General features: G+C 45.4%; 1 protein-coding gene across 1 annotated transcript in view; it reads right to left on the bottom strand.

The window, feature by feature from the left end:
• The window catches only part of ZNF516 (zinc finger protein 516), a 98,810-nt gene extending 87,611 nt beyond the window's left edge, over positions 1-11,199 (bottom strand). The window contains exon 1 of the mRNA XM_030944195.1: positions 11,067-11,199. The gene's annotated coding sequence lies outside the window, so the exon portion shown is untranslated. The remainder of the gene's footprint in view (positions 1-11,066) is intronic.
• Positions 11,200-14,830: the final 3,631 nt, after the last annotated feature.

Here is a 14,830-nt window from a genome sequence, read left to right as displayed (position 1 = left end):
TCTTCTTGAACTTCTTGTTCTCTCCCTTATCTTCTGTCAGAGCCAAGGACACAAAAACAATTACGGGTCTCTCCACCAATCTTGTGCAGTGCTCCACATCTAGCTAAAATTTGCAGAAATGTTTACCTGCTATTTCATTGCATTTGACTTCGCAAGTATTGAAAAGCCAAATAAATGTCACTATGTTATCTCAAGATGTACATCAGGACAAGGTAGCAAAGAGCACTAAAGTCACAGCATCTCCTGAACTAGACAGAAAAAGATAAGAGTAATGTCTAAATGGTTCCATCATGGGTGCCATCTTTTTATCCCTCAGAGGGGATGCCCTGGTTTGCAAATCTATCCCTAGCTGAGAGATGTACGTGTGATCTGCAATAAACAGGTGGCAGTTAAAGGATTTTGTTATGCAGAGCTACACACAGTTTGTGTGCAGGTTAGAACAGGACACACAAAAGCCATCAGTCTATTGCACAGACTGCACATCATAAACATAGTTGTGAGTAAGAAAAGCCCTGGGTTCTGCACTGAAACAGGGAACACAACAGTAGGCAATTCAGCAGCAGGCATTTAAAATTTTCTTAGTGGCCTGCAGATTACTGTTTTGTACCATTTTGCAAACTTTTAACAATCAAAACCATACAATACCCAGGCTCCTTAGACATCTACTTCAGAATATAAAAATCTGAGGGGAAAGGCTGCCCACAATCTAGAAACCACTTTTGAGCTCCAGACACCCTCTTTCTAAGTGCATGAAACTTTGAAGCAAAATATTAGCAATCCTTGCCTTTTGCACTGCTTACTTTTGTGATGGCAACCTATAATCCCTAATCAACCTAGAAAATAAATGACCGATAAACCAATCTGCTTGTAACCCCATTAACAGATTCTGGCTTCAGTATCAACAGGGTAATTTGCTGAGACTATTTTTAATCCCAACTGCTAAACCATTAATCCCACAATTTCCACATAGTATTTCCACCACCTCCCAAATGTACTCAAGGTTACCAACAATTCTGCAACTCATTAAAAAGCAGATAAATAAATAACATTTGCAAATATACACCTCCTGGCACGGGAGAACTGACAGACTCCGATTACTTGGTTGATCCCGTTAAAGCCATTACTTTCTAATTGGAAAGAGTCATTCAGAAGCAAAGCTGTGTGTCTGGCATGTCACTTGACACCTGGTATGTACCGCTCATGATAAGATGAACTCTCCAATATGCTTGCCACAACGAAAAGAAGTGGGTTATTTCATCACACCACGGATAGTCACAGCTCTCTACTAAAATCTGTTCTAATTTAATAGGACCAAGGTTACCAACATAAATTGTCATGTTTTCTCAAACTGGCATTAAAATATTCCCCAACTATCATTATTAATGTCAATATAAATTATGCATTGAAGATCACAGCATTCATTACTGAGGTAAAATTTATCTGGAGGGAAAGAAAAAAAGAGACAAACAGAGTAAATCTAATTAAAGTAAGTATTTATAGATTTCATACAGCTTTTCTCTTTAGTGATGAAAACACTCCTTTAAAAAAGGTCTTAAAATAAGGATTCACAGAGCCATCAAAAACAGTACCAAGAACGCATTGTGTTAATCAGCTAAAGGTACAGTTATACACAGGATGTTGCAAAGGGACTGATGTGAAAATACACAAACTTGGTATTTTATCCAAGGATGTATCAACGTGCTAGCATAACAATCTGGAAGACAGACCCTTGGTTTCACATAAGCAGCTACAAACAGGAGGAAAAGCTGTATTTAGTGTTGGAAGGGTGGTGTTTAATGCTCCTTCCTACTTCTATAAATTACAACGTCAGCCATTCCTAATTGGTATACATTAGTATTCAAACACCACGTTGAAATTAGAAGCTTAGCAGTTTTTCGGTACACTTACAGACTCTTCACACAAACACATGAATAACCTTGTTGAAATATTTTTCAGCCCCAAGGTTAAAGGAAATTACTTTTAGAGACAGATGGTGAGCAACTGGTACCTCAGTGAGGAGTGCCACCGACTTTTGAAAGTTCTCACGCAATGCACCGTATGGGGCTAACTCCTATATACTGCACGCTTTGGGACTTTGCAGGAGAGCCTCAGCTCCTGAAACTCCCAAGATGTGCATAGGCAGGATGGCACAGGGGAAAGAAAGCCTAAAAATACAACTCCCAGGGAAATCCAAATCCAAAGGGAAAATAAGGTATCTTATTTCCCTAACTGCATAGTTTAAGTCAGTCCTTAAGTTGCCTGATTCATAGTTTTATCATACTTGTGGTTGCCAGTACTGCTACCAGCTCACCAATGCAGGTGCCTCACAGTCTACCACAAAGGAAGCCAGAACGCATCCATTAAAACAGACAACTAAGCAGCCCCTGTGTAAAGACTGGTGGACAAAGGGGGGGAGAGAGAGACTTTGCAAGCACATACTCACCCATCAAAAGAGGAGCTCTAGTTTCAGCCAGCAGAGACTATAACACCTCGCCCCGCAATCCTTTACAACACACCGTGTCACTGGCTATTGTTCAGAACTCTCCCCGCAAACCATTTCAACATTCAGAGAATGACTATTTCTTAAGGAAATTATTTCAGAAGGGGAAAATATTGCTTACTCATGAACCTGGTATCATTTCAGCATGAGGCAAAACAGCTACAGACAATTACATTGCACAACCCTAAATGCATCTTTTATTATACTAGATTTCAGAAAAGGAACATTCTGAAACACTGAAATAAATCAGAGAATAAATGTGACTTGTTGTCAGCTAATACAATATGGGTTAAATGCTACCATATGGTGAGTGCACACACGTTACCCTTTTAAAAACAAAGAACATGGCTAATTTCATTCCCAAATCTATTTTTAAATAAGTAAACGTGACCATTTTAAAATTAGGCTACAGCTGTGACTAGAACACCTCAATTTCTACCAGCTTCTCTCCCTCTTTCTTTAGTGAAAACTAACACCACTTCCCTGCTCACCATCTTCTTAAAAAAGACAAGGAAAAATTACTATTCAGTCAGCTTTATCCCCATAATAAGCCAACACAAGCATTTCTATGCAGTGTAAAAATAGTGACAAGCCAACTCACCGTTCTTCCTTTATTATACCTGCCGGAAAAGCAAAGCATGCATGCGTGTGTGCCTGTGTGCGCGCGTGTGTGTGTGCAGTACATTAAAACTCACTGACACACGATCCGGTTTTCAGCAAGCACTCACAACAGGACCTGCCCGACAGACAGAGCTCTCGTTTTCTCTGCAGCCCCCAGCATGACTGAGACATACAGTTTCAGTACACTCCCAGCCGAAAAAGAACAACAACAACAAAAAAAACAAAAACAAAAACAAAAAAAAAAAAAAAAAAAAAAAACCAAAACACCAAAGGAAACACGTATGAAATACACACAGGGTAGCTGAAGTGGATGCTGTTGGTTTGAAAATTGTCTGTCTAGCTGCTGTGCTATTTGTTTTTATCATTATACTATAAATGAAACATGTCAGGAGTCTAAAAATAGCTAAAAATTGTAATTACATATGCTTTGTAGTTTTTATTTTACTTTGAAAAGAAGATTAAAAGCTAGATCATTTTAGAAACCAGCCTTATAGATTTAGGGAGCCACAAAATTCTTCTCCTTTGCAATTTGAAGTACACTGCTGGAAAGCATTTCCTTTGGGACATAAATACGACAGCCCCAACATGGAGAAGCAAGCTCCCAACACCACACAGTGAGATGGCAAGAAAGAAAAGGGAGAACAGACAAAGGAAAAAGTAATTTCTTAGAGATTCTAGGAGTGCCCTGATTACAGATGTAATACTATAAGCTTTAATTAGGTGCTAAGTGCTGTGTGCTAAATTCATCCCCACATCCAATGCTGTAAATTCAGAGCCACCCTACTAAAGTTACCGTGGGTTTACCACAACAGTACAACAGTAATGCCAGGCCTACAGCTTCTGCAACAGCCCATAATGAAATGTGGATTTTGTTGAACAAGCGTCAAGCAACACAATATCCTGCTGATAAAAATTTTATTCTTTGCCGTAAGCAATCACTTAAATGAAAGATTAGCAAAAATGAATTTTAAATAGTCCTCAGAAGGTAAGCAGTCTTGAATCCACAGAAAAGAGCCTCTGCTCTTCCATGACTTGAAACAGTTTATATATAGACCAGTCTTCAGCAGCCTCTGTCCCAGCATCCCTGCCATGGACACCACGTGCGGTGTTAGCTCACAACTTGAGGGTGGTAAATAAACAACTTATCTTACAGCAGATGTGTGCTACTGCTATGAGACCTGCTAGAACTCATTAGGCAATAAACGGTTTGGTAGCAACTTGAGAGATGCAAGTTCTGTCCATCCGCACACAAATTTAATCTCAGAACACACACTCAGTGCCTCACGTTCCTTTGCACGAGCGCTGTTGCAGTTTCAGAAATGCAAGGAGAAACTGCTAACACCAAGTGTGCAACAACAGTGATGGGCCTCTGCAGATAACCAAGATGTAAACAACATCAAAAAATGAACAACCAGCGTTGAGTAATCACCACACCAAAAAAAAGAGAGCTCGCTGGCTTCAAATGGCAAAGCAGGTTCAGCAGATCAAGAGACTAAACATTTGCTGACTAACAGTTAGGTAATGAAAGTAAACATTTGTAATGAAGTCATCATCCTAATGAAAGCCTAAGTGGCAGCGTTAACTACCTGGACCATAATCCACTCGCGCGCAAGTTTTAAGGTGGGCTCACTAACATAACATTTACTAGAATCGTTCCTGCTGGAAAAGGCGAGGAAGTTCCACTTAATTCTAACACAGAAGTGACAACCAGGAAATATTGCTATCTGTTAAGTCATTCTAACTCCCAAGTACTGTACAGTTTCTATGCAGCTACAGTGGTAACTGAAAAACAGAATTTTGCCTTCAGTGTCTGAGTCAGAACAGCTTTATCCTAGCACTGAAGTGTATAAATATTTGCAGCATGTAAGATGTCTGCTTTGAAAAAGCAACATTGCACCAAATTTCAAATATTTATATTGCAGATATCTAATCAAATAAATGTGACTTCTTTTTTCCTGGTTTTTTTTTTTTGGCCAGGCTTTGATTAGGTATCTGGATTAAGCTTATGGCTAGAGGAAAAAAAAAATGACCATAACAAGTTTTAGTTGATTAACTGCCAATATAATTAAGGATTTCGAATATGCATGTAGAAACTGTAATTCCACCCAGAATCACCCTCATGCAAATCCCAGTAGTCAATGGGAGTGGAAAGGGTGCTTATTATGGGTCAGCCGTGGATTCATAAGCAACAAGTCAATTTTCAGGATGGTTGTACATGCTCTTATCCAACAAAAAAACATCACATGGTTGTGAAAAACAGCAGTACGTCCATTTCTCCTTTCCGTGCAGAAATCCAATGCCCATTCAGTCTTAAAAGGTATGTATCTACAAAATCATACTTGTGTCTCAAAAACTTAAACAGGCACTTTTCTTGAGAAATTTGCAAGCTTGGACAAGTTGCTTCCTGCAAAATGCAATCACTTTGCATTTCAGCTTTCTATTTTGATGACTTTATGAAACAGTATAGTCAAACCCTGATTTCCAGTTTAAGCACACATATACAGCTTTTGCACTGGATCATTCTGTATACTGCATGCAATCCCAAAGAAGTCCAGGAAGTTCTTGGCACAAATTGAAGTCTTCGCAAAAGTTAGGCCTTTCAAAGCTGACAGGTTTTGGATTTTACTAAATATAGGTACCTTTCATGAGATGGGACCTCAGAATAAAACTCATCAGATCTCAATCACAGAGCAATACAGATAGGTAACTATAGATAACTACCAATATAGATAACTATAGACAGATATTATTTATCAGTAATTATAACTATATATATATATATATATATATAAAGACAATAGTTAGAGGTAACTAAAGGTAACTGTTGAAGTCACCTGCACACAAAGACCCTAGCAAAAAAATCCAAATAAACAGACTGCCCAAAGTTCTCAAAAGTTGGTGAGTACACCATTTCTACGAGGATACTCTTCCAGGCTGCCCCCTTCCAGGCCTGCCCTGTGTGTAAGCACCCACAGCAGGATGCATTTTAAAAGTTAAGCATTTTTCGGTCAACTGAAGCCAACAGCCCAGCTTCTGAAGGTGATCTGTAAGATGTTAAGACATAAACATCCTCCTTTGCTAAAATGACGATCAAGTCAACAGGCAGAGATCCAGAACAATGGCATAATCGTTTCCAACCCCTTCAATGAACTCTTCTGTACTGATAATTGCTATTATTAAATCTTGGTGATAGCATGATACTATGACCAATTATAAAATCATACAATGAACCTATTTTTTAAAGTAAATACATTAGTCACTGCCACAGGGAAACTTTAATCTACAAAATGTTGCTCCGTTCTAGGCAGATAGAGTTATTGAGGACGCTTCCAAGTAACAGTAGGTAGATTTCACCCTAGTGATGTAAACTCTCTTCTATGAGACACAGAGAAATGGTCGTTCACATTCATGGAGGGACTAATACATAGTTTGTCTGGTACAGGAGTTTAGAAGGTCGTGCTAAGCCTAGATAGGTGCTGCGCTAACAAAGACCACTCCTCTCTTTAAACAAATTTTAGATCATTCCGTAGGACAATGTTATTTTCACTGATGCTTTATTTTTTCTCTCTTTTCTGTAAGCGTTATCTTTGCATATTAATCTAACAGTTTAGAGGGACAGCTATAATGCCTTATTGTTCACACATACTGCACAGTACTTATCACTAACTAGATGTCACTTCAACACCACTCAGCTTCATAGGAACTAAAGGCTTGAAAACAAACCCCAGGCAAGAATTTCTAGAGATAGCTAAAAATCACTTTACACCAGGAGCTAGTAAAGGTGTGCTTGTACCAGTAACACAGAGCCCCACGCAAATGACTTTACCATACAGAGTTCACTCAAGATGGCTAGGGCAGCTGCTCTTGGGAAACTGAAGACGCCTCCTGGAATATCCGCACCTTGATACTAATTACACCACAGGTGCTCCTATGCAACATCAGCTTCCAGTTTCAACAGAGGTAAGCACCAAAAACCACTGTGCCCACCCTGGTGGGACATGGCTGGGGTGCACAGAGTAGCAGACGACCAAGCTGATGATGGGTTTGCAGCGACAGAAGTGAAAGACACTTGGGCAGAGAAGCAACAACATTCACTGACAGACAACTCCTCCGGCCAGCTGCCACGGACAAAACTACTGGAGCAAAACTACCGGAGCAAAACTACCAACATACTCCCCCACCGAGATGAAACTCTTTCTCTCATTAGCAACGCTCCTCCCTGGCACTGCTCCCCCTAAAACAGCCAACGCCTCTTACAACGCTGTTATTTTCGGCCCACTGGCAGCAGCCAGCCCGGGGGGTAAGCACATGGGGGCCTCACTAGAGAAGCCCAGCCTGCACTACTCCCCACACCTGCCCACGGGACACAACCACAGACACGGGGACATGAGCACACACAGGCACCTGCGTCAATGAAGCATTCCCCCACCCCGCAGCCACGTCAGCCTCATTCTGCCATGCATACACATCCCCAGCAGCACCTACAGGCATGCACATCTGGCTCCCATGCAGCAATGCAACATACCCCATCCCTGCCCTGCATCTGTGCATACACACTCCTATCCACCCGCTGCAACACCGTGCCTGCCCTGCACGCACCTGCCTGGCACGCAGCACCCAGCTCCGCAGCATGCACACCTGTACACCCCAGCATGTACACTACACACCTGTGCCCCCCAGCATGTACACTACACACGTGTGCACGCCAGCATGTACACTACACACCTGTACACCCCAGCATTTACACCTACACACCTGTGCACCCCAGCATGCACACCTACACACCTGTGCATGCCAGCACATACACCCCAGCATGCACACCTACACACCTGTACACCCCAGCACGTACACCTACACACGTGTACACCCCAGGATGCACACCTACATACTCCCCCCAGCCCCATCCACACATCCCTCGCAGGGCTCATGGGGAGCAGCCATCCTGGCACAGGGTCAGCATCCTCCTGCTTGGTCCAGGACACACAGGGCCTTAAAACACCACTGGAAAGCAATGGTCAAAAACCAGGACACACCGCACATCTCACAAAATAAAAATCTCAGCTATCATCCCACCCACAGAGCATGCCCAGGGATGGGGGCACAAGAGAAATCGGACAGAAGATTTTGGAAAAGACTCCCCCTCCCAAATAAAAATCAACCCATGTTATGCCACTCATTTTTTGCTTAAAATTACGCTTTTTTTGGAGGGGTGGGGGGTTGGTGGGGGGAGAAGCCGACAAAATACACTGTTGCCAAGTCGAGTTAATGAAAAACCCTATGGCTGTTAACTCATTTAGTGCAGCAAGCATGAAATAAAGTCCGTGGCATGGGGCCAAAGCGCAGCGGCCCTTTGCCGGGCGGGCCTCTGGGACCTCTCCCCGGCCGCCCAGGAGCCGGCCCTGAGCACGGCGCCCAGCCGCCACTTTTGGGGAGACACTCTCCAGAAACCGGTGAATCCGCCTCGAAATAATACAAATATTAAAATGAACCCCTCAAAAAAATCAGAATATCGATGGCCCCGCCAGGGTCGACGAGCTTTTTCATAAAGGCACTTTTGCACCCACTTCCAAAAAAAAGCCGGATCCCGGCGCTGCGGGGGGAACGGTGAGAGGACAGCAGGAACGAGGCCGGACCGGGGGTGCGCTGAGGGCAGGGCAGGGCAGGGCAGGGCAGGGCAGGGCAGGGCAGGGCAGGGCAGGGCAGGGCAGCGGGCAGGCAGCGGCGCAGCGGCTCCCCGTCCCACCTCGCCGCGCCCCGACACCCCGGGGCCGAGCGGAGCGGGGCTGGGCCGGGCCGGGCGGTGGCGGGGGGCGGGCCCGGGGGATAGGGCCGCCCCGGCGAGGCGGGGCCGCCGGCGGGCGGGGGCTCGGCTTGGCGTCGGTCCGGCCCCGTTCCCCAACCCCCCCTTACCGCGGCACCCCCCGCGTCCCTCCCCGCCGAGGAAACTTCTCTGCTCGCTGGGAGAGTTCGGCTCCTCAGCCGGGAGAGACGCTGGGTGCGAGCGGAGAGCGCCTGGCGATGGGGAGCGGGGGGAGGAGGAAGAGGAGGCGGCGAGAGAGTTGCGCCTCTCCCCAAAAAGGGACTTTGACCCCGCACCGCTCTCCGGCGGACCGCGAATTACATATTTTTGTCACAGGTCGGATCCTAACGCACGTCGACACAGCGTCTAATTTATGAACTCATCAGCCTAATTTCATTATTTAATCATGCGCCCAGCAATCGTGTTTCCTTAAGAAAGGACTGACCTATTTTTGGCTGGAGATAAACGATCATGTTAACAGATGTTAATCTTGTAATCTGTTTTTCCTGTAAGCACTTCGCATACCCGCATTTCAGACATTAAAAAAAAAAATTTAAAATCTTGCCCAAACGACTTGACGTCACGATTCAGTTCTTATTAAAAAAAAAAATAAATCTCACAGTGGTTTCAAAGACATTAAATCTTTTTCACTTTATAAATGCTGATTTGTTCTGCCTCAACTCCCACAGGCTTTTATTTGCATTTCAAATTCCACAGGTTACACCAGTCGCCTTTTCAGAAAATGTACACCCAACAATAAGGCAGCAAATGCGGGGGGTGGGGGAGGGGAACCCTGCATCTGGATTAAATAAAGAACAGAATTAATGTTTCGAAAATGGTCCGAGCAAAATGATATTTGCACGTCCAGTGCCCGAGCGTCTCCGCATCTATAAGGGTAATGTAAAGGATAAGCTGTGGGCACACACAATGCGCATTCCCCAGAAGATCCCTGTCTGCTGATGGGAGCTTATTAACGCTCCTAATAAATGGTGCTGACTCCAAACCGACACTTTTCGGCTTAAAACACAGGGTTTGTCTCCAGCAGTTAATTGCAGAGGTTAGCTGGTTTGAGGGGAAAAACAACGGCCGGCTGTCATGCTCCACACGCCTCCCCACACGTACTGCCAGTTTTAGCACCCCACCTTCTTCCCTCATAGCAAAGTTTACCCATCCAAACTTTCCTCAACTTGCCCAAGTGCTTAATTCGCATTAGGATCGCGACTCGGCGCTATGCTAATGATCACCGAAGATAGTAATGGGGGGAGGGAGGGAGGGACGAGGAGGAGGAAAGCTTTTATAGCACAAAATGTCTGGAACTGCATTATTTCTATTCTTCTTTTCTCTCCCTCCCTCCCTATCTCTCTCTCCTTCCTTCCCTCCTCCTCTCGACCCCCCTCCCTTTTTTTTTTGATATGTACATTAAACTCCCTGCCTCCCTCCCCCACCCCACCCGCATCAAACGGGCTATTTTTCCTCTTCTGGAAAAAATCGCTACGGAGACATTGTCCTCCGAGTCCTCCTCGCTGTCTATATGTGAATAATTGTTTTCTCCGCCCGCCCACCCCCAACTTCCTTTGATAAACTGTGTACTTCTCTAACGGGGATCACGCAGCGACCGACTCGCCACGGAACCGAGAGCGACTCGCTAACAAGGGGGGGACACACACGGGCACAGCCCCACATCGGGCATATCACGCACACGCTGGATCAATATTAGCGGGGCTGGGGGGAGAAAGAGAGGAGAACAGCCCACTGTTAATTGAAGTGGCTACTCGGGGCTCGACGACCCATCACCCACCTTCTTCAGCCGAAGCTTTTTACTTTAAAGTGCGGCAATTTGTTCTTTGTCTCTTAATGGATTAATATCGCAATCCGCCTCCCCTCACCGCCCCTGACGGAGCGTACAAAGCCAAAAGGCTGCCGGAGCCCGCAGGGCTCCCCCACCCCCCGGCACCACCACTGCAGCAAACCCGACCTCCTCGCGGAACAGCGCAAAGTTACCATTTTGGAGCTGCTCCGATGACTGGGGGGGACAGTCCCCGTACCCGGGGCGAGGCGCGAAGTTGAGGGGTTTTTTTCTCCCCAGGGGCACAGCCCGAGGACCCCCCGCCCCCCGGGCCATTCCCCCGCCCCGCCGCCCCTCACCTCCTGCGCGGCCGGCGGCGGCAGCGTTCGGGGAAGGGCGCGCCGAGCCGCTCTGAAGGTGAAACCACGCGCCGCATGCGAGCGGCGCCGCGCTGCACATGATCCGCCGAGCGGCTCCACTGGCGCGGGCGGGGGCGGCCCCGCCGGCCCCCGCCGCGCCCCGCGCCCGCGCACCGCCCCCGCCCCGCCCGCCCCGCCGCCGCCGCCGCCGCCGCCGCCGCCGCCGCCGCCGCGCGTCCCCCGGCGGCCGCGCTGGTGTGGCCGGTGGCGAGCCCGCACGCACACGGCGGGGACCATTGTCTGCGCGGGGCAAAGTTGGGGCGCGGGTGCCGCCGCCCCCGGGCGCTGCGGGAGAGCGGGGGGAGAAAGGCGGGCGCCGCGTTGTGCGGGCGTGGAGTGGCGCTTCTGCCCACCGCCGCCCCGGTTCCCCCGTACCTCCTCCGCTGCGAAAGGTGCGGGCTGGAGTTGCCCCAGATGCATTTCTATGAGAAACTTTATTTTTTGTTTCTTTTTTTTTTTTTGGGGGGGCGAATTCCGCTGGTAAAATATTTATGGATCTATTGAAATGCGCAGAAACAACAACATTAAAGTCCTCAATCAAGATCAAAGAGGAATACTGTTCAACAGCCACGCTGGGGAAGTTGAAAGACCTCCGAACAAATCAATCTGCCATATGGCTTTAGAAGGAAAAAAAATAAAGCAACCAAAAAGCCCCCCTGGTCCCCCCCCCTTCCTATGGCTAAAAAGTTCAATTCTTGTTTTCCTGCCTGTTTGCGAAGCCCTGTTTAATCACGCCAAATCTGTGTGTGCCACAGGCGAGGGGAGTGTGTTTAGTCTATGGCTGGGAAGCCTAATTTAACGCTCGGTACTAGACATCAAGGGTGTGGAGGATGGAGCCTTTTTTTTTTCTTCTTCTTCTTTTTTCTTTCTTTCTTTGTCTCATAATGTGCGATGACGTACAGTTGACACGGAGCGCTTTTGACGGAAGGACGGTGTTATCTTGACGCCCCGGGCCGGCAGCACCCCATGGCCCCCGGGCACCCCGGCTCTGAGCTCCCCGCCGGAGTCGCCCCCGCCCCCGGCCCGGCCCTTCCTGGGCGCACCGGCCCCGCGCCGCCCTCCCTCCTTCAGTCTGTCACTTGGGACGCGAACTGCTCCGGCAACGAGAAGAAAACAAAATTGGGGCGGGGGGAGGCTTTAAATCCTGCCCTTTCCAGTGCTTATTACAAGACCCCTCGGAATAAAGGGAAGCGGTGGGGGTAGGGGGCAGCGAGCGAGAGGGGAAAGTTGGTAATGAAGGATACACGAATCATAAAATGTAAGCTATGTGTGATTAATGATCTGCACTAATTTGTATAGCAGGCGTGTTAAAGGTCATTGACAATTGTTGCTGCTTTCAGCATGAATGCCTGAGTGGGATGTATTTGGGACAATCAAATTTAATTATAATTTACAGAAAAAAAATAACTAGACGTGCATAGCAACTGGTCAAAATATAGAGAGGACGCACTTTAAAAAAATGCACATTGCCATTTCTTCAAAAGCAGCTTCATTACATTAATGTGGTGTCTTTAAGTGCCTCAATAGTAAATAACGCATCTGGAATGTCTGGATTTTGTCCCTTATGCATCAGCATCTTTCCTGCACGCTTTTTCAATTGCTGGCCAAATTGGGTTCCCAGTTACTCCAAAGTGCAGTGTTTTGTGGGAATTCCGAGCTCACTGGTGCCAGATTTACCTGTGAGTGGACCAGGGCAGATGTCACCTCTCTGAGCCTGAAGAATCTACCCCAGGCACACGCCTATAATGCAAGTGTGTAGATTCTCTAATCACAGTTTATATAGTACTTTAGCATTTCTTTACACAAAGAGTAAGAAATCCATTATAAATCAGCATTCCTGGGCAGTATTTAGAACTACAGTATTAAGCTAACAATTTCCATATGGCGAAAATTGACAAGTCAGAGCAATGAAAGGTGCATGAGACTTCTCAACTCCTCTACCTAAAAATGTGATTTTTATGACCTACTCCTTTTCTCTCAGAGTCTGTACAGATTCTTTTCCTTAGACAGTAAAACATGAGAATACAGAACACAGTGCTTGCTCTATTACTTGACAGAGTAATGCTTAAAATGCTTAATATTTTCCATCTTTGCTTCCATAGGGCCCAGTCTTACACTCCTTGTTCCCGTAAGAAAGTAGGAGGCTACAGGAGTGAAAGGACTGGAGAACCCATCTCAAGCTCAGCACACGAGGGGTATTCCACTTTAATGGAAAGGCAATTAAAAATTCAGAAGATGTAGAGACCTTAAAAACAATCAAGCGGTATATTAATTTCACGGAAAGTCACCAGCAGAGTTCCTCTGTCCATGTAATTTTAAATAGGAGATTTTCTCACATTTCTTCTGCTGAGCCCAGCATTTCTGGGTTTTAAAAGCAAAACTGAAATAGTGTAAGAATTTATAGACTCAAAAGATATGCAGGATATATTTTGCATAATATAATCAATGTCATTAGAAATTTCAAGTAGAGATGGTGTTCTTAATGTTTAATTCTTTAGTAGTATTTCCATGGGTGTCTAATTTGTTTGCAGACAATTTGCTCATTTTGTCTTTGCCAGAAATCTTCCAGGAGATGTCCTCCACTTTCAAATTCTTTAAATTACAGTGTTTTGTATGAGAATGTCAGCGATATTAATGGCTCAATGGGTGTTTTACTATTTATAGACTTGCATGTATAATAATTCTGGCTAATGAAATATTTGGAGCAGGAAAGCATTTATTTACTTTTGCTATGGTCTAATAAATTATTTGTTCAGCATTTGGGACCAGGCTTTCTCAAGTTAGGGAAAATGGCAGTTTGATGAAATTCTGTGCGATGACTTGTCTGCATAACTTAGCCTTAGGAGTGATTGGTGGAAGTTTAGATAAGAAAAGGTTCCCAAGAAACACTGTGGTAGAGTAGTGAGGAAAAAGGCCATCTCTGTAAAAGCAAAGCTGAAAGCATAGATAAATACTTCAAGACAGGCAAACAAGCCAAGTTTGGATTACATTTCATATATATGTGTGTGCATATGTGTGTGTGTACATGTCACACACACAAATACAGTCTGTGAAATGTAATCTAGGGAAGTGAGTCTCTTTTTCTGTGTGCTTGCTCAGTTACTCAGGTTTTGTGCCAATTAATATTTTCAGTTATTACAAATCTGTCTGAAATTCTGTTTAAATGTAAGACAGAGATTTTGCTCTCAAACTGTGCTTGGTCAGAAAAAAATAGCACACAAACTGATGACAAATCATCTTTACATTCTAAACCTGAATTTTCTTGGTGTATCTGGAGATACAAAACACACATGCAGAAGTTACAAACTGGAAGGCACAGGCAGCTCTAATACCCATCTATGTCTGCAGATCACCTCACAGAAGCATTCCCACTAATGCTTTTAAAAAAGAATCTCACATTTCTGACTCCAGTGAAAATGGACCATTCTAACACTGATGTGCTTCCAGAGTTTCTGTGTGTGGCACAAATTCCACTCCGAAGCAAAATGTTTTCAATTAATAACAAGCTTATACACTTGGATTAAATACATTGACTTCTGATGTGCACCACAACAATCTTTCTTTCCTCTGTGCTCATGCCTCAGTAGCTGTGCGGTGTGAGGCTGCTTCCAGAGTTGGTACTATGAAAACACACCCCCACCCACCAAAGTTCTGCACACCAGTGTACCCCGGGTTTGCATGGATTGAGGTGAAGCTCTTGCACC

Source organism: Camarhynchus parvulus, chromosome 2 (assembly GCF_901933205.1).
Source record: "Camarhynchus parvulus chromosome 2, STF_HiC, whole genome shotgun sequence".
Taxonomy (NCBI): domain Eukaryota; kingdom Metazoa; phylum Chordata; class Aves; order Passeriformes; family Thraupidae; genus Camarhynchus; species Camarhynchus parvulus.
Note: the sequence above shows the minus strand (reverse complement) of the source record. Positions and strands in the feature narration are given on the sequence as shown.